Source organism: Propithecus coquereli, unplaced genomic scaffold, assembly GCF_000956105.1.
Source record: "Propithecus coquereli isolate 6110/MARCELLA unplaced genomic scaffold, Pcoq_1.0 Scaffold345, whole genome shotgun sequence".
NCBI classification, from domain to species: domain Eukaryota; kingdom Metazoa; phylum Chordata; class Mammalia; order Primates; family Indriidae; genus Propithecus; species Propithecus coquereli.
The window spans coordinates 1,230,773-1,252,349 of record NW_012149119.1 but is presented as its reverse complement, the minus strand read 5'-3'; the positions used below and the strand labels follow the sequence as shown (position 1 = coordinate 1,252,349).

The 21,577-nt window shown below is 35.6% G+C and overlaps 1 protein-coding gene across 1 annotated transcript in view; it reads left to right on the top strand.

Moving 5' to 3' along the window:
- Positions 1 to 21,577, top strand: part of LOC105815782 (glutamate receptor ionotropic, kainate 2-like) — a 270,718-nt gene that overhangs the window by 10,458 nt on the left and 238,683 nt on the right. The window lies entirely within an intron of this gene.

Here is a 21,577-nt window from a genome sequence, read left to right as displayed (position 1 = left end):
AATAGCACTCTTTTCTCCACCAGACACGTGAAACTCGACACATTTTCTGACTTTGTGAGGTTGGCTTTCAGAAGTGAGCATGGGTTTACATGTCAGTAGACATTTCTTCAGATGAGTTTTGCTTTTTGGTTTAATGCAGGTGATCATTGCAGTGTGTTCATTCCCTGAAATCTCAACTGACACTGTTTCAACATTTACTCAGCACAGGGAAGTTAATGTGAATTGCTCTCACACAAAGGGAGGAAAATATCACAGATCAAACTGGGGTGTATTATTGATTATCAGAGTCTTTTCAGGTTTGCTCACCATTAGATAAAGTGTTGTCCATAATAATGATGACATAATCTTTTGTGCCAATTAGTTATCATAATTTTTGATAAAGAAAATGCTTTGCTCTTTTGTGGTACGAATTTAACATTCAAGTGAGAGAAATCACTTTCTCCTTCAGTTCTTAGGATTTTACTATGTTATGGTAACCTCAATGATACTTATTCGCTGGAAATTGTCAATGTCTATTTTTACACATCAGATCAGAAAGTAGTTTGTGTCTTTCAAGTGCACTATACTTAAATCATTAATCTACTGCATGCATGATAATTGGGGCTTGCAAGAGTTCCTACATTTTCCTCAGTAGGTTGATATGATATATTTAAATCTAAGTGTTGATTGTTTTTCATTTGGGTGGTGAAGCTTTATCTTCCATGGACTTTCAATTTGTATTCCAGTTATCAAAGAATTAGACATGCTTGAAATGAATCTTAAACCCTAAATCTTAGCATGAAAGGTAAGGTCAGAAGCCCCTGAAAGGGAAGGAAGTAGGTGCACATCATCATTATTGACTAGTCTAGATTAAACACCAAAAGAGGAAGATTTCAATCTGATAACGTCATAGGGCTTCCTGTTTTTCTTTGCTGCTTCTGCTGACAATTTTGTAAGGTAATTAAATTGGCTGATTGAAGTCACAGTGGTCATGGGGCGATAAAGACCATTTGGATTTAATGGAATTTAAAACAACAGAGCACTGAACACAACTCTTACCGAACAAGAATTTTAATGGCCCATTCAGGGTGCTGACTAAATAGAACGCCCTTAACAAGTTTAATTGAAAGGGCAAGGCAGATTAGCACTATATAGTCTTTATGGTTGAAGATTGGGGAATTAAAATTATCCCTTTAAAAGACTCATTAATGCATTATCAAGATTTAATGTAGGTTAAATAAGCTTTCTTTAAACCTTTATCATATACTGTGAACCTAGGTTTAGGACCAAGTTTCAATAAGAAGATATTTTTAAGAGCTGATTTAATAAATGGAATTAATGGTCTCCCTCATTTCAAAAACAAAAGGCATTTTAAATTCCTTGAGCATATACACTGTGTTAAGAGTAAGTATTGATGATGAATTCTTTCTTTTCTGTAACTGAAAGAAACAGATTTGACTTTTCTTTTAATATTTTAATATTGGTAATATCTTTCTTATAAACAAAGCTTGTCTATAGTAGAGCAACTACTGAGATAGTAAAGGAATGTCCTCTTTCTGTAGTTTCAATAGAGTAATAGATATTTGATCTATTTTGTGTTGTCTTTCTAATCCCAACCATTTTTCTTAGTGAAACTTCTGCATTCAGGTTATCATACTTCACTGCATTCAAGTCCCTTCTGCCCCCAGAAAAAGGGCAGATCCTTGCTTAACATCGAGAACATTACAGTATGGTTAGTTTCAAGGTGAAAGTCAAGCCTTAGTCTCTTAAAGAGATTATTCACTCCACATGTACCTAGCCATGTGGAATAGACTACTCAAGGTTTTTAATTTCTTTGAAATTTTCAGAAAAACCTGAAACAAATTTTTGTATAAAAATCTCTGAAATTTTAATTCTTTACAATTTTGAAAAACTTTTTAAAAAATCCAAAGTTAGACAAACCAAAAGCATTTATCAGGTGGAATGTGATCCCAAGGTCACCCACCCACATTATACAGGTTTTCTAATGCACACCAGCTCTTCTCAATGATCCCCGAATAAGTAAGGCTTGCTTGGCTCTTGTCTCACCCCCTTAAAGCCAACAACTTTATATTTTTGTATTTTAAAAGTGACAATTAGCAAATCTGATAAAAACTAATTTGTGTTCTTGTGAGTGGGAAGTTAGAGAAGACTCTCAAAATCTTTCTGCAGGATTTTTTATTTTTAATTTTAGTTTCGCATTTGGGCTTTGAGGTATCTCTCCAAAGATAGGAGCACTCAAATATAGCATTTGGTGCTTAGGTTTCTGCCTATAGATTGATTTAAATTCTTCATTTCCTTAATTAAAAATAGAACATTCTTTTCTGGATTTAGTGGAGAGCTGGGTCACTAGATAGATAGACAGCAGGGCCACATGTGACCATCTGAAAGGGTTTGTTGTGTCTTTCGGTTATTTTTCTTACTGATACATATAATCCTACCAGTCTTTCTTTTTGGCTAAGCATTTACCCTCTTCCATGGCCTCGTTTTAAGATGAGCATATTCTGGGAGCACATGTTCCCAAAACTGTAGAGTTAGGATGAGTTTATTAGGATCAATAGATTCTGTCTGTGACAGAGATGCTCAGATACAAAGGAGGATACTGGGTGCCTAAGGGAGTGCTGAGTGATTTGCACTGATGTGGAGGGGAAGCTGAGAAAAGAGAAAGCTTAAATGACAATTGATACAGTCTTTTCTAGATTTACTGCCAGACATCTCAATGCTTTGTAAATTGATCTTTTTGCTTGTATTAATCCAGATCTTTGAGCATATGTGATTATTTTAAATAAGATGCCAATGATATTCTCATATTGACATACTTCCTTTCAATCAAAATGATCTTTAATGGTTTTCCCCTCCCTTTAAATCAATGGTCTGCTTTTCCATCATTGAACTAAAGCAAGTATGTGGAAGGTGTTGCCTCTAATTCTCATTTCTATCTCCAGCTCTCAATCCAACTTTTTGGATTTCTATCTCCAGCTTCCACTCCCTATCAAAATGGGAATATTGCTGAGCTAACTTGATAAGTGAGCAAAGCAAATATTAAAGAAATGTTCTTCTTCTGAAATTTCAGTATTTTCATAGGTATTTGGTCTATTTTATGTTGTCTATGTAATCCTGCCTTTCTTTTTGCTTACTGAAGATTCCTGCATTCTGTTCATCATAGCTTTTAGTGCATTCTGGTCCCTTCTTCCCCAGAAGAAATGAAATGGGTACTCTCTTATAATCAATGAAACTGTAGAATCCTAGATTATCTGAAGCAAAGGGAAATTTAGAGATCATCAAGATTAGTATCCTAAGTTTCAAAGATGAATTGACAAGCGTAGTTAAATAGCTTGTTCTCAGTCAAAACTAGTTAGTGTGAGATTTTTTTTTTAATTTTTAAATTTTATATTATTTATTTATTTTTTTAGAGACAAGGTCTCACTCTGTTACCCATGCTGGAGTGCAGTAGTGTGATCATAGCTCACTGCAACCTCCAAGTCTCAGGCTCAAGTGATCCTCCTGCCTCAGCTTCCCGAGTAGCTGGGACCAGAGGTGTGTGTCACCATGCCTGGCTAGTTTATTTATTTATTTTTTGTAGAGATAGTGTCTCACTATGTTGCTCAGGCTAGTCTTGAACTACTGGCCTCAGGTGATAGTGCCACCTCAGCATCCCAAAGTGCTGAGATTATAGATGTGAGCCACCATGCCCAAACCTAAGGGGTATCAGATTTTATACCAAAACCTGAATAACCTGACTGCCAGTCTAGGGATGTTTTCCATGGAATTATGCTGTCTTTTCAGTGTAGCCTCTGACATCCTGTGCTTTGCATCAATTTTAGAAAGAGTTCTGTTAGCTCCCCTACACGTTTGTCCAATTTCTCCACCTTTTCTTTCATAGAGCATTATCTCATAGGTTATCACCCTTTTATTTCTCTCTTTTTTTATTGACTAATAGAAGAAATATCTGATTTTGTAGTTTGATGGAAGAGCAAGTCCATAATTTCTTTTTCTTCTTGAAACATCGTGACTTTACTGCAATTGCTTGAAATAGATACGTGGGACTTCTCTGTGATTATATTGGCTACTTCATCAAGGAGCTGCAGCAGGCAGTCTTCCTGGGGCTTACTCTTCAAGGTAGAACTGATTTTGGTGCCACCTCTAGACCACTAATCTCACCATTCTTTCCTAAGACCTCCTCTAAGCTGACTTTGAGGACCTCCACACCTCTCAACTAATGGTACCACATCAGAGAATCCAGGGGACCATTTGAAAAGGTATATTTAACTTACAATTCAATGTTCTAACTGGAAAATGTAAAAATTATTTTCAAACTTCAAAATGTTAGGTTTATTAGAAAAATTGTCTGGCTTTGAAGATATTTAGGTTTTGGATCAGTAATATACAACTTTCAAGTGTGAAATGGAGAAGAGGCAACCTCAAGATTTTTATGTTAGTCTAGAGGGAAAATGGACAAAATTCAGGTTGAAGAACACTCTCCTACTCTTCTATCTTAAGCTTAAATCTAGTTTCTGTGTTTCCTGGAGCCTGCACATCATGGCAAAACTGATGGTGGAGCATGGGAAGAATATTTTTGAGTTCTCGCCTCCAGTGGGTAAAGGCCAGACAAGTATCCCAATCAGTCATTTTACCCCTCAAGAAGACTTTCTGGAGATTACGGGTGATGTTCCAGTCACTCATCTTCAACTTGTTCTCTTAGAACCATTTCTCCGTATTTTGCTGTTCCATTTATCAACTATCTTTTAAAATCTGTATCAATTTTTTTCTTCCTCCAACCGGTCTGTTTTAGATAGCCATACTGTAGAATAAATTCAAACATTGACGAGAAAATTTGATTGGATCAATGGCTCTCAAACTTTATTGCATATCAAGGGGAAGAGGCATTAAATAATTTAAATGCCCAGTCCCCAATCCTGGAGATTCTGCAGTTTAACATATTATAAGTGTTTAGTTTAACATGTTACACATGCACAACTGCATAGTTTTAGGGGGGTAGTTGTTAGTCCCTTTATTTTTTTAGAAAACTCCTAAGTGGCTGTACTTAAAAGAAACAAAACAAAACTCCCAGGCAGGTTGAGAATGAATCACTGAGCTAGGGAGATTTTTGACCTTTAAATTTATGATTCTTCTATCTATAATGGGCAGGTACATTAGCTTTCTGAATTGGCAGTTGATAATCATGACTGGACTATGTAAAACATTGAGTAAGTTTTGTAGATAATGATTGGGGCTTGGATATTTTATCATTCCTCACAGAACACACAGTGTTGGGCTCTCAGCACACTACCAAAGGGCTGATTCTTTAAAACCTAAGCATTTAGAATATTCATATTCACATAACCAACCCTGTAGCCCAAAGGGATCTTAAACAGGTGTTTTTTTATAAATAATGTCTAAGATGATGTATGGTTGTGGGACCTTTTTCTCTCAAACTTCCACTAAAGAAGCTCCTAATAGATTATTTTAAAATTTTGTTTTCCCACATTTAATCAGAAAAAAATTTCAGCAGACATTTGCTCTAACTGAGAGGACTTCAACTTTTCTGTTGCCATGAAGGCTCAGAACCTCAGCTGGAAATAGTGTCCAGCCTAGGTGGTATTCATTAGAAACCTCTTGGACAATACCATGACTACTCTCATCCACATCCCTATTGCTCTAATTATACTTTTTGGACCATTGTTATTCCATGGTGTCAAGAGATGAAATATGCACACTACATTTGGAATTAAACCAGGATGCTCTTATATATTTATTTCAGGGGGATATTGTCAATAATTGTATATACTGCTTTTATATTAAAAATAATGTCTTTATCTGTCCAAATTATTGATATCTTGGTGTTTTTCATATTGATTGCCTACTAGGTGAAACACACAAGGTTATTAAGTATATTCCTATAATTAAACTTGCCATCTGGATACAGAATTATGTATAGGAGACATCTTAGTGACAGAACAATTTAAAAGTGGTATGATTATAGATTGATTCCAAAGTGTTATAGTCATCATAATCACATGCTAATGGTAATTTTAAGATAAATATTATAAATATTGAAGAAAATCATCAGATTAATTTTATTTTTTCTCAGAAGTTTTCCTATTTGTTCTCGACTATATTTAGCAATATGTGTCTAAAATTTTCAATTCTTTTAAGAATATATGGTTTATAAGGGATTTAGCAATTGAGAGCATGTAAATATGCAATTTCAAGAAAATGTATCAGTGGTGTGCAGTTCCCTGGAAGACAAACTATGAAAAATCCTTCCACAGGCTGTAAATTTCACAGTAGGTTTCATTCATATATGTTCATCCAATATAGTTCTAGAATTGCTATACATTTGACCTTTCTATTTGTGTAGGATAAATTTGTATAAACACATAGGATGTGAAAAAGTATTCACAACAGAGACTCATAATTAATAAATTTACATTTATTCAAGGATATTCATTTATTGTCTTTAGGCAAGAATCTCTGACTTTACACAACTTAATAGCCACAAATAAATGGTAATGGAAATTAATCTCTCAAGGTTCTTTGAAATTTGTACACCTGTTATTTCCTAGCAGGTAGCCAGACTGTATCAGCATTTTAAATATAACTAAGATATAATCTTAACTAAGATTTCAAAGTACCACGTTTTGTAAGTGAACTATGGAGAGAATTTCAACCTTCAAATTTGTTTATTGTTCTTCTATACTATATATGTTATGAGGCCACTAAATTTGAATATAAAAACATAGCTATATATTAATAAGAATAATCCCTACTTCATATAAATAATTCTCTCTCTCTCTCCCTCTCTCTCTCTCTTTCTTTCTCTCTGGTAAATAAAACTAAATTTATTTACCAGAAAATAAAGCAATACTTTATGTTAGCATTGTGAAAGAGGATACTGAAAGCTTCCTGTCAATTCTTTCAATTTCATTTCCATTTTCAATTTAAATTACCATTCAGTTCACGAAGTATTTATTCAGCATTGGTATTTTATCTGGTTCTTCAGTGATTGGCATAATGTAATAATTGGAAAGCAAGATATAATTAAAGCTTTCAGTAAATCTAAAAATTTCCCAAAAATATGGTTGATTATTTTTAGAAATACATTATATTGGCCGGGCGCAGTGGCTCATGCCTGTAATCCTAGCACTCTGGGAGGCTGAGGCAGGGGGATCACTCAAGGTCAGGAGTTCGAGACCAGCCTGAGCAAGAGTGAGACCCCGTCTCTACTAAAAATAGAAAGAAATTATCTGGACAACTAAAAATATATATATAGAAAAAATTAGCTGGGCATGGTGGCGCATGCCTATAGTCCCAGCTACTTGGGAGGCTGAGGCAGGAGGATCACTTGAGCCCAGGAGTTTGAGGTTGCTGCGAGCTAGGCTGATGCCACAGCACTCTAGCCAGAGCAACAGAGCCAGGCTCTGTCTCAAAAAAAAAAAAAAAAAAAAAAAGAAATACATTATATAAGGACTCCTAATTATACCCTGATTTTTTTTTTCTGAGAGGCATCAAGATGTACATGTATTAATTCCATTCTATAGGTTCTCTTTCAATATTTCATTTTAATTCTTTCTTAGAATTGAATAATTATCTTACCAGTCTTAAATCTATATTTAGTTTGATATATCAATATATATTTATACTTGGAGATGATTCTCTAATATTTATATTTTATGGTATAATATATATATCTATAATATTTTCATGTCTGTGTTTGTACAAGCAACCAATAATCCAATTTGTTATTTGATCATTCACTTATTCTTTAAATCATTTATTTAACAAATGTTCAACCCCCTTACCATGTGCCAGACACTGGACTGAGCACTAGGACATTAAGAATTTCAAAATAAAAAGAACTGGTCTTTGCACCAAGGATATCGTATTCTAGAGGTATAGAGAGACACATTAAAACAATTGCCAAACAATGTGGCAAGTACACGCAATAGTATGTAAATAATTATACTAACACAAAGAGAGGCATCTAGCTACTTCCAGTCGATAAAGGATTTCTAAGACTTGCTGTTTGCATTTTTTCTCAGATTTGTAATCCACTGAGAACTTCATGATACCAGATTAGAATGATTGTGCTGTTTGTGGTCCTTCTCTCCACTGCCCAGCACCAGAAGTCCTCATCAGGGCCTCTAGTATCAAATCATAGTGATATCATTAATGTATTTCTTTTGTATTTTATGCATAATATAGATATTATTAATATATATTAGATATTATATATCAATTATTTTTAAAGAAAACTAAATTTTTTTTTACTCTATTTGTCAGGGTATAGATTCAGTGACATATCACGGATACCTTCCACACCCTAAAACGAAAACAAGCTAGGTCCTCCCTTCTTTCTCCGGATTTGGGAAATTCAGGAATGGTATGGTAGATCTGCGACCTTCTGGGGTCCATGCTGTTCCAGCTCTCTATTCTGGCATCCTTAAGGTACCTCCTTTCTCATGATCTAAAATGGAGCTGTAGTGATCTCACCCATCTTCCCAACAGCAAGATGGACAATTCCTAAATATTGCACATTTCATTTGACCTCACATCCCATTGAGAGGAACTTAGTCACATGGCTACACCTAGGCGCACAGGAGGCTTGGAACTGAGTCCCTGTTATAGTAAATGTGCCCAGCTGAGTATCTACTAGTCTATTTCTGTAGAAGAAATGGAGAATGCATATTGAAGAACCACTGGTTGTCTCTGCCAATTAAACATTACGGGAACTCTTTAAAATTTTAAACTCTGCGTGTGTTTATGTGTATGTGTGTAGTTATAAAGTAATTCTTTGTAGCACATTTGGAAAGTATGAAGTATAAAAGTGAAAATAAAACCTCCTATAATTATATCATTCAGCCATAACCACTGTTATCATTTTGTTTCTGTTAACTACTCTTTTAAAATTAAAACAAAAATATTTTGGTTGATGGTAAAAATAATTCATGTTTATTGTGGAAAATGGAAAATATATAGAAAGTTATAAAGAAAATATATCACTTGATATCTCACATAATTAAGATTTTGATATCTATCCTTGATCATACTGTACATGTTTTGTTAATTTTTTTATTTAACACTTTATTGTGAACATTTTTCTGCTATTAAGTAGTCTTCTGTGACAATTTTTAACAGTGCCTGACTTTTCATTATATAGATGCTTATCATTTATTAACCAATCCCTCTATTGTCAATCCCTCCAAAACTCTATTGGGTTTTGGAGTCAAACATACCTGAGTTGGAACCTGGCTCTGCTGCTTTTGAGCAATATAACTGGAATATGGGGCTGAATCTTCCTAAGTTTTAGTTTCCTTATGTAAAATGGGAATGATATCATTATTGACCTTATAAAGGTATTCTTGGGCTTAAAAGATATAACACACATAAAGTACTGAGTAAAGTGCCTGGTACTTAAGAACCTAAAAAATGTTAGCATCATCAATCAATCAATAATTTAATTAATTTTTCCTTACAAAGTACTTGATTCTGTAATTGGTTCAGGCTTATTTAGATTTGATGCTTCCAGATCTTACGCTGTTCTCACAAGGGTGGTCGGACACCCCTCTAGAAGTCCTGTGATGTCTTCGAGGCCGATGAAGTGCCCTTTAGGAACACAAAGGGCCAATCAACCGGGACCTTGTGATCTGTGGAGAACAGGGAAAGAAATGGGGACATACAGGGTGACATATAGACATCTGTAGAGTTCTCTACAGTTGTAACCTAGGGATGATCTCTTTTAGAGGCAAGAAGAACAATTTTGAAATTCTGAAATGTGTGCTGGGCTGAGGCTTTGGAGCACAGCCTGCCTGCACTGCTTGCGTCCTAGGGTGGTTCCTGGGTTTGAGGTGGGGCCAGGGGAGGAGCAGCAGTTTTCACAGCAGACTCCTCTTTGCTTTCTGACTTGCTAAGCAAATTCCAGGTGTCTTACTTGCTAATCATATTATCATCCCTGATGCTTAATTATTTTCTGTAGGGAAATGAAATTGTTTGGGGCTTTCAGGAAATTAAATTGAGCTTCAAAAGCTACTTCCACATAACAATTAATATTTTGAAATGGGTAATTCCTAAGGGTTTGTTACTAGGTGAGTTTCCCAGTTTTTTCTTTAAGGGGTCTTCTTTAAAACAGTAGATTTATTTGTTATTTTCATTTTAGATCATATTTTTAAAAATTCGACTCATTGTCTTCATAAGTCCCTAGTGACCTGGTATGAAAGTGTGTGGCTAGAGTCTTTGAAACAGACTAATGCTGTCATCTATGATGCAGGAAATTGAAAGTGATTATCCTGGGTTCTATATTTGGGAGAAGCCTATATCATTGGAAGGAGGTGCCTCTTGGCCAACTCAGAGAGAAGGAAATAGCTTCAATTTTAGTGTAGCAAAAATACTTGAAGATGACTTACATGTGTGTAAGAATGTGAATTTCCATATGGCTTGTGGGTACCATCCTCATCTTCTAAGAGAGCCTATATAACCTCAACACAAATGTTTTCAGTCCCATTTTAATAAGACAGAGATTCTAGAGATTCTATGAGTTGCCACTCTGTGCCCTCCTAAACATTCTATAGTTACCCGGATGCATTCTTCTTAACCCTTTTATGTTGCTTTTAAGTTTGTATTTTCTGATTGACCACAATGAAATCATAAATCTTAATCATTCCACTTCCCCCTAAAAGGATGTGGGTGTAGAATTCTCCTTTAAATATTGCCACGTGTCAGCCTTTGAAAGGTGTTTCCAAGTTATGAGAACCACAACCAGTTGCTAATGACCTACTATTGCCAGGAGCCATAAGACTGATCTAGACAAGGCATGGAAAATGTGGTCAGAAAGATTGAGATTCCAGAGGCAATTCTACTATTTCCAAGGTGTGTAACCTTAGGCAAGTTTCTCAACTTTTTAGTCTCCATTTTCTTGTTTGAGAAATGAGGATAATAACACCTCACTTGCATGATTATTGTTGGGATTAAATTAAATAAACTCTGTGCACTTAGTAAACATCCAAAACCATCCCTTTCTTTTTTGTTATTCTGAAAATCCGGGTGTGGTAGAGCTGTTGAACAATAGGTTAAGTCTATATTCTACAAGAGCCTGTCAGTCAAATGCAGAGTTGTATGTGTTTATTGACTACTAGCTTCAGCTTCTGTGCAGCTGAGATACAAATTCATCCCTAGGCTTTTATCCACAGATCTGAGAGGAGGAAGGCAGGCAGGCACCTGTAATTATAGTGACGGTGATGAATTGCAGCTGAATTGCATAGTGTGTTAAGGCTTTTCTGTGCTGGTTGGCTTTGGTATTAGTATAGTGATTCTGGGAGTAACAGACAGTATTTTAGCAAGTGTTTGTCTTTCTATTATCCATCCTAACATAATCCTAGAATCTCTACAGACATACATGAGTTCTTTTGTTGCTTTCTGGCAGCAGATAAAAGAATGCACTTTTATAAAGTGGTCTGTGCAGAGTTTAACAGTGCTTTTATGGACTGGTGCTAGATTATACATGGAGAGGTGGGGTGAAGATAGTTTTTCCACTGACATTTATAAAATCTTAGATTCAAATTTCCATGAAACAAAATACTACTCTACAGAAGTCTAAGACACTAAGCTTTGCAAATGATTGTCTCTTGTTTCCTCATTTCCTTTCTTCATGTTGGTTGGTCTCAAAGGCATCTGTCCACTTGATCTTTCCAAGACAGTGCGATGGGGGTGGTTGGGGCTTTCTGTGAGGGTGAGAGTTGGGAACGGGGAGGAAGGTAGGAAAGGACCACTTTGTTCCTTCTGCTAAACCCCTTTCATCAATTACTCTGTTTGGTCCTCTTTCCCTGAATTCTCATAAAAGAAAAGTCAGTTCTCTCAACATAAATTAAATGAGAAATAGTGATTCTAAACAGCATCTGGAAAATGATAGGTATAAAATCTAAAAGACAATGAGCCCCCAAACCTATGTTATTTTTCAATTTTCTCTCATTTATATGAGAGTCCCAGTAACAGAGTCACCCTGACATGCTAAGGGGCTTTAAAATCTTTTCTGGAATTTATTGAGCATGCTATTTTTAATATCATCATGTCTACATGACTTCCCTGGCCTTTAAGAGTAGAGGTGAATTTTAACTATCTGTGCCCAAGGTAGGAAAGAAGAAAGCCTCTTATACATCTTATGTTGTTCTGCCTCTTAACCTTTCTCTTACTCATTCCTTCCCTGAGGTGGACAACTACGATGACTTCTCTTTTTTCTTTTCTCTTAACCTAGGCATCAAGCCGGCTTTACTTTTTTTTTCACTTTGTTTTGTCACATGATCTAGTCTCCATGCAGATGCAGGACCTATTCTCATTACCTGTTCACCTTTGAAGGACCCACTTCCACTTCTTTCTACCTATAACCATCCTTTTCTCAGTGTACTTCTTTCTCTGTGTGGTTAGTAGCTTTATGTGACAACTAAAATCTCATGCAGAACTGTACAAAGAGGCTAGGAAGGGTTGGAGGTATTTGGACCTTTTGGTAACATATAAAGATGTTTGAGGTGCTGAGGTAATTAGAGATTCTCTACAACTACAGTAGGTATGTTTTACAGACACTCAATCAGTTGAAACTGAAGTATTTCACTATGCAATTAAATAATAGTTGTGTAGTATTTTGCATTTTGTTATGCATTTGTATACACAATATTTATTAATCCCTATAATAAGCCTAAGAAGTAGGTATTGTTAATCCCCTTTCACAGATGAAGAAATAGAGGCTTAGAAAGTTAAGTAACTTGATCCAAATGTCCTAAATATTGAGGAGTTTGAAGTTGTTAGGTTTTTTGACACTTACGCTCCTTTCATTTCAACAACTTTATGTTGAATTTAGTTGAATCTCACTACTATTTGATTGGAATGTGAGATTCTCCAAGAACGCTGTTGGAATTAGAGCAGGTGCTGCATGTTGTAACGAGAACATCTTCCTCAGCAGGAAAAGACATCACTCTTCTGACAACCCTCATGCAGCCTTTCCCAATTCTAATTTACTTCTTTTACGGAGAAAATATGTAGAAGAACACAAGTTATTCTAATCTCTAGAGTGCATCCCAATGTGAAAATGATAATAATAATGGTAAAATTGATAATAATAATGATGGTTACTTTTTATTGAATATCTGCACATGTCAGGTACAAGGCAGGTTTTTTCATCCATTATTTTATCAGTTCCTCACAACAAGTCCATCTCCCCCATTTTAAAGGTGAGAAAACCGAGGCTCCAGGAAGATAAGTTATTTATCTGGGGCTTCATACCTAGTAAGTGTCAGAGTAAGAATTTAAATGTAGGTCTGTCTGGCTCCTGAGCCCATGCTCTCTAGTCCACCATGTGCACTTGAAGTAAGTTCAAGAAAGAATATAAATGCCTACATTGTATTTAACCATTCATTTGTAAATATTAATTTATGAACATATGAGAGTCGATCATATGGAATTGCTAATATTTGGCCATTTTGGACTGTGAAAGATGGTAATTTCATGTGGCTTTAACACAGTGGTTCTCCATATGTGGTCTCTGGACCAGCATCATTAGCACCACCAAGGAGCTTATTAGAAATGCAAATTCTCAACTCCCACCAGAGACTGGTGCATCAGAAACTGAGGATGGGACTCAGCAATCTGTGATATAACAAGACCTTCAGATGATTCTGATACCCACTAAAGTTTGAGAACCACTAGGGTTTGATATATTTATTAAAAAGCTACTCTGTGCCAGGTGCTGTGTTAGCCATTGGGATTATAGTATGAACAGAAATGGACATACTTCTTGCCCTCAGAGAGTTTATATTTTACTAGAAAAAACAAAGTTCTGTGAAGTACAAATATGGAGTTATTCTTTTTAATGGTATTTATATTTTATTAGAGTTTCTAAACCTCTGCCAAAAGACTAGAATCTTTAGAGGCAAAATTAGAGTGGGAAAAGGGTTAACTTCCCATCACGTGGGTGGACACAAACTAAGAAAGACAAACACAGATCCAGGGACTTTGTGTAGAAACAGAGGTGGGGCTAGTGCTCAGGTCTCAGTGCCGTCAAACCCAGGCATCTTCAGCCCCTTTTCTTCCTTTTTCATCTTGTCTCCAGGGATGGCTGTGTTCACTTTGAGTTCACGTTGGGATGGGAAGTGTGCAATAAGTCTACTTCCCAGCGTGGAGCAACTAGGAATGTTCAAGGTAGGGCTTGGTCAGCCTCCAAGAACTGGTCAACCATCTGCTGGTCTGATGCTACCTCCTGCTTTGAGGGGCTCCATTTTATTGGCAGATGGCAAAGTCTCAGGAAAGGCTTTATTCTAGAACTTTGTCTTTCTCTCTTCAGTAAGCTGTGCAGCATGATATAGAGGATGGCTCTGCCTTTAATAGCTTAGAGGTTGGTCTAGGATTTAGTTACACAAAAGAAAAGGAGAAAGCAGGGATCAATGGGCAGGAAGGGCAGCATGGGACCTTCCCATTGTCTGGGTCTTCACAAGCCTGAGAGGTTGTGTAGGGGAGAAAGGAAGGCATTCCTAATACTCTTTCATTCACCGAAGCAAATGAATCCTAAAGGTTTAAAAAACATTACATTCTATAATAAAGACATCTGCACCTGAATGTTTATGGCAGCACTATTGCAAGGATGTGGAAACAACCCAAGTGCCCGTCAATCCATGAATGGATTACTAAAATATGGTATATGTGTACAATGGAATATTACTCAATTATAAAAAACAATGGTGATCCAGTACCTCTTAAATTTTTCTGCATAGAGCTTGAGCCCATCCTCTGAAGTGAGGTATCACAAGAATGGAAGAATAGGCTCCACATGTACTCACCATCAAATTGGCACTAACTGATCAACACTAAGGTGCTCACACGGTAGTAATATTCTTTAGAGATTGAGGAGATGGTGGTGGGTAAACTCACAACTAATGGATGCGGTGAGCATTGTAGGGGGGAAAAGGCACACCTCAAATCATGGTTTGGGTGTGGCAAAGTCTAACATGCAACCAAAATGTTTATACCCCCATAATATCCTGAAATTAAAAAAAAACATTATCGAATAATGTTTTGAAGTCAGATCATTCTGGATTCATATTATCTTAATTTTTTTACCAGTTAACTTTTTTCAAAATAACACTTAAGTACACGAAATGCAGCTTGAATAAATCCCTGCTTTTTTGAAAGCATCACTAGACCATTTGTGACACCAAGTTTCCAAAGAAAAGGGAATAAACACCTGTTGAATGATCTTTTTAAAAATGACAACAACAGGATTCTAAGCAATCTTAAATAAATGGCCATTGAATCTCACTTGGGTTTTCTCCTTTCCATTGGTAACAACTTAGAAAATAATTTAACAGAAAATTTAATGATGAGATTAGAACCTGAAGATTGCAGGGAGAGGGAGGATGCTTTGCGACAATTTACCTTTTAAGTCCCAATGACACTCTAATGACATTAAAAATGTTGCTTCTGTTATTAATACTTACTTTGAATTAAATTCCCAAATGTAATTCTGGCCTTCTTATAGGAGAATAATTCATACACACAAACAGCAGCAGTTGTGTACTTAATAAAGGCAAATGAAATTCATATCATGCATCAGGAAAGGAAGTCCCACCTCAGAATTCAGAAGAGTTTTCACATAATCAGCACAGATTTTTACCCAATTGATTAAATTATATTTCCTCTGCTTTCTCTGAGGGGGAAAAATTCTAAAGGTTATGAAATCAATGCAAGCTGTTCTTGGATTGTATTATTTGCTTGAATTCAGGATTCAGATTCTTCTCATCACCTGAAAGACAAATCATATTTTTCTCCTGGAGTCCTTCAGAAATTCCCAGAGTATACTCAAGTATTACATGAATAATTTATTTGACTCACTACACATTACAGCACTTAACAGAGGCAGCAGCCAGAGTCCCCTCCTCGGGGAAGCTAATTTGGAGCATTATTACAGCTCTGATTCCTAATGTTTAGCGGCTTTATGACCTACCTGATGAAGTCCTTCTTTCTTGTTCAGACCTTTTAGAGAAATACTTCAAGTTTAAAGTTTCATTGAGTATATTCTCAGTAGAAAATACTCCCAGGCTTTCATATTTACTCCATCCCTACTCTTGAGTAATAAGAAAAAAAAAAAAGGAAAAAGGAAAAAAGAAAAAACAGAACAAAAGAGACACTTTTGAATATAAATTCAATCTATTACCCTCAAATATATCCTTACCATTGAAAATCAAATGGCATGATTTAAATGTCTTGTATATATTTTCCTCTGAATTATTCAACATTGGAACTTCACCAAGAAAGCCAATTATGTGAATATATATGTGGACATCACTTAGAACTCTGTATGGGCTCTTTTGTATATTTTTGTTGATTTAGAGTGCACTTTTTCTTATGGCTCTTATGGGAATTCATATGAACATTCGTGTTGCTATAATATGTCAGTGTTCTCTCAGTTATAATTCATTACCACATGGGATGTGTCCTGGTCCTGCCACAGAGCAGATGGGCTTATGCACTTTAGCACACGCTGAAATATAAAAATCTGAAGGCAGTGCTGACTATTCAGCTGATTCCACCCATGAAATTTAGCCTTTATGCCTTATTCTCTTTCTATATTAGTCCATAACCTACCAAGACAAACCCTTGGACATCAGGTTGGAAATATAGAATTCCTCAATGACTCTAGCACACAGCCGAGTGTATTTTCTAGACTGACTTGGTTTTGAATATCCAGAAAGAACCCCATTTTACTCATATAGATGGGAAAAATAAGCTTCTTCTTAGGTATACTTTAAGAAGCCCTATTTTTAATTTTTGGAGACCTCTGTATCATTTTTAATAGTAGTTGCTCCATTTTACAGTCCCACCAACAGTATACAAGGTTTCCAATTTTCCACATCTTTGCCAACTCTTGTTTTCTTCTGTTTTGTTTTTGATAATAACTTAACAGGTGTGAGGTGATATCTCACTGTAGTTTTGATTTGCAGTTTCATGATGATTAGTTTTGTTGAATATCTTTTCATTTACCAGTTGGCCATTTGTATGTCTTCTTTGGAGAAATGTACATTCATGTCCTTTACCCATTTTTAATCAGGTTATTTGTTGCTTTACTGTTGAGTTATAGGAATTCTGTTATATATTTTGGATATAAACCCCTCATAGAACTACCATAGTATTAATCAATCCTACTTTTGAACATTTTTCCAAAAGTATTGAAATCAGGATCATGAAGAGATATTTGCACTCTCATGTTCGTTGCAGCATTATTCACAATAGCCAAGATATGGAAACAACATAAATGTCCATGGACAGATGAATAAATAAATGGTATGGTATATGCATACAATGAAATATTTTTAAGCCTTAACAAAGAGGGAAATCCTGCCATATGTGACAATATGAATGAACTTTGAGGCCATTATGCTAAGTGAAATAAGACAGTCATAGAGGGATAAATACTGCATGTTTACACTTTTATGAGGTATCTAAAATAGTGAAACTCATAGAAGCTAAGAGTAGAATGGTGATTTCTAGGGACTAGAGGGTTGAGAAAATGTGGAGCTGCTATTCAACAGGTATAAGGTTTCAGTTATGCAAGACAAATTTGTTCTAGAAATCTGCTATACAACATTATGCCTACAGTTAACTATATTATGTTTTCCACTTAAAAATTTATTAAGAGGGTAGATCTCATGTTATATGTTCTTATTACCACAATAAAAAAAAGGAAAAAGAAAAGAAACCTAAGGAAAATATCCCTAAAAGGAAAAAAAAAATAAGCTTCTTCATTTTTCATAGCACTTGGCCAACATGCATATGAAAAGATGCTCAAGTTTACTAGCAGTTAGGGAAAGGCAAATTGAAAATAAGTGATATATCACTTCACACTCATCAGCCTGGCAGAAATAGAGTAGAGCTAGAGCATCTATTGCTGTCTGGGAAGTGGGGGAAAAGGGTACTTTCATATATTGCTGGTGGAAATGTGAAGCCTTACAGCCTTTTTGGAAAGCAATCTGGCAGTATCTATTAAAACTAAATATACACTTGCAAGCAGTACACTCATAAGAACCTATCCCACAGAAATAAAAGCACTACATCTAAAGATATAAGTAAATGGATGTCTATTTCACTGTTGTGTTTTTGTGGGAAAAAATGGAAATAAAGTTCCATTAAGAGGGGAATCACTGAATAAATTATGATAGATTCATATCAAGTAATACATCACTATTACAAAGAACAAATTATGACTATACCAGATGAGTTGGAGCGCTTTCCAAAAGATATTGTTGAATGTGAAAAGCAAGAAGTATAAATATACATGATAATTTTTTTTGTAAAGTAGTGACAAAAAAAATCTCTGTATAAACATACATGCATATATTATGTCTGTGTGAATATACTGTGTGAGTCCATGTGTGTATGTGTGCCCATGCACTGGTTGGTATAGATGTGTACGAGATTATATGAATACAGTGAAAAACCCATTGATTGTTAAAACATGGATTCCTGGACAGGAAAAGACATGGATATATGTGGGGAATGTAGATATAAATGGGAAAACCAAAGGGAGGGATTAAATAAAAAAGGAAAAAAGGGGGAGGGAGAGGAATCCATGTGAGCATACTTATGCATCTATTTAAAGTTATGTATATGCCATTACATGCATAAAGAAGTTAAATGAAAAAAATGCAAAGGGAGAAAAGGGAATGAAAATATTTCTGGAAGGACCCCCTATCCTTCAGAGCTTAATACAAATTAATCTGATTGCTTTCTTTCGATTTTGACAGAGGATAGAAGAGAAAGGAGGGGTAATTTTTAGGTGTGGGACATTAGAGGAAAGTGAGAGCGGGTCAAATGGGATGTGGAAACAGGTTTGTGAGGGCCAAGGCGCCTATGAGGTGGGCAAAGACATAGACACCTTTTCTCTATTTTCGCATTTAACTGAGGTTTGCTCCTTTAGGAACAGAGATGAACTGGCTCCAAATTGAGATAAACAAATTCTGATGTATATAGTTCATCATCCTTATTTTTGTAAAGCAGATCAAAATACATGGATAAAACTACCCTTGATATTTATAGAGAATTAGACTCCTTACAAACCAGGGCAGCTCCTTATTTTTAATGAAGTACTCATTAAAATCTTGACTTCTTGGACAGAATGGGTCCCTTCCCACTCAAAGTTTCACCAAATTTGGAATACAGGGTAGCTGTGGGAGTGGTGGATATTTAGAGCCAGAGTAAAGATTATAATGATTACTCATGAGGACTTGATTTCTCCTGTGGAAAATATATGTATTTGGGGGTTGTTACTATTTTCTGAAAATAAATGGTAGATCCAACTTGCAATAAAGTATCTAGAATTATTAGCAAGTGCTATGAATCTGATTCTGTCCAAATTTTTATAGCTCAAGCATAAAAATTAGTAGAGACATTAGATAACAATCAATACTGTAGAACAATCCGTTATATTAATGTCAACCAATACTGGGTTGTGACAGTTTAATTATGTTTTAATAAGTTGTTTTATTATATAATTTATATAATCATATTGTGTAAAACATGGAAAATTGAGATAGTAAGACAGCACTCATAAGAGCAACAAGTCACATAACTGCTGATAGTATTTCAAAATATTTCATCTATTTTTTTCCAGCATGAATCTTTGTTCCTAATTTTTACCATAACTAGGTATAATTTTACCCTACATTTTCACTTTGTATTATATCATAAGTTTAAAGAATGTATTAGCATGCAGTATAAGATGAATATTTTAAAGACAGCAGGGCATATTTATTTTTAAATAGTTAACTTTTCTTGTAATCAATTCTGTGCATCACAGGCAAATTCAAGTTTAAGATAGATTCATTTTCACTGGCTTTGTTCATTCTGCCTCTAGATCTTTAAATCTGTCTTCCAGAATTGTCACCTCTGCATGGCCAACACTCCCCTGACTTCTGCTAATACTCCTCATGGATTATTCCTCAAGGGAATTCTGTCCCGTCTTTTGGGCATTAGCTTCTCTCTCCAGGATCTGAAGGGTGCACTGGCACTAAGGTCATCATGTATTACTCACAAACTAGTTTTTCCCTGTGAATTTCCTTTGTGTTGTGGTTGATGGACTTTTCATTGCTTCCATCTTAAAAGCTTGGAGACATTTTTAATTTCTCCTTTTTCTTCTTTACCCACATCCATCAACAGGTGGTCATATTGTGAATCTTTTCTAAATCTTTTCTCTAAGTATTCTAATTCCTAATTCAAGTCTACTATCTTCCACTTGGTCTATTGAGAAACTGTGCAGCTTTACACTTCAGGAGATGGGCCCTGGAGCTAGATTACCTCAGCTCTGCCACATATTAGCTGTGTGACCTGGGTAAGAGTCTAAATGTCTCTCCTTTTCTCTGTTCTGTAATATGGGTAACACAATAGTATTTAACTGTTAAGATTGTGATGAAGATTACAGAGTATCTTCTAGGTATTTTGAAATATACTATAAATTCTTGTTAATTATAGTCACCCTACTATGCTATGGATTGCTAGAATTTATTTCTATCTAACAGTATTTCTGTACCCATTAATCAACTTCTCTTCATCCTCCCCTCCCCAATTCTCTTCCCAGCCTATGGTAAGCACCATTCTACTCACTACCTACAACAGTATCACACTTATCCCATAAATATGTACAATTATCAGGTATCGATATAAAAATATTAACAATAGCAGTAATAATAAAAATAGCAAATATTAAGAAAAAAATAGAGTATTTAATATATACTAGGCACTTAAAGAGTATAGCCCCTGTCCTATTTGATGCCCATCTCTTCCTTTCTAATCTATCCTATGCATCACTGCCAGATTGATTTTCCTGAAACATCGTTTTCTCCTACTGATTCCTTCCCCTTTCTTTCCTCTCACCCTACAACCCCCCATAAGACTGTCTAATGAAATCCAAACTCCTTGGCCTGGCATTTAAAGTCTTACATAATGACATCTCAAGACCCCTTTTCAATAGTCCCCTGGGCTCTAGACAATCCAAACACCATGTCATTTTTTAAAAAGGTCTAATATTCTAGATAGGGTGATATATAACATATTTAACATCCCATAAAGCACAAGCACAGACCACAAGCTGTAGCAGTGTCTTAGGGACACAGCTGTGCACTAAAATTTTGGTTGCTTGATTGTGAGACATCCTACGGGAGAGGCCCATGCAGTAAGGATGGCAGGAGGCCCTGAGGAAAGGTAGGGGCAGAGACCAATTACCACCTAGTGTGAAAGTATCTCAATATTTTAACAATTTCTTCCACTGAATGCGGAATCATGGCATGCTAACTAAACCTCATCACTGGCCAGGTATTTATTTCTTGACACTTCTCCTCCTACTCATTGAACTCTCTGTGAACTTTCCTTCACATTCAAGAAGACCCTGATGAAATGGCACCTCCATTTTCATTGCTCTACCTTTTTGAAATCCTATAGCACATTTAAAGAATTCTGTTTTGGAAGTTACATATTTGTATTTCCTTTTTGAAGTGATTTTTTTTTTATTTCAGCATATTATGGGGTACAGATGTTTAGGTTACGTGTGTTG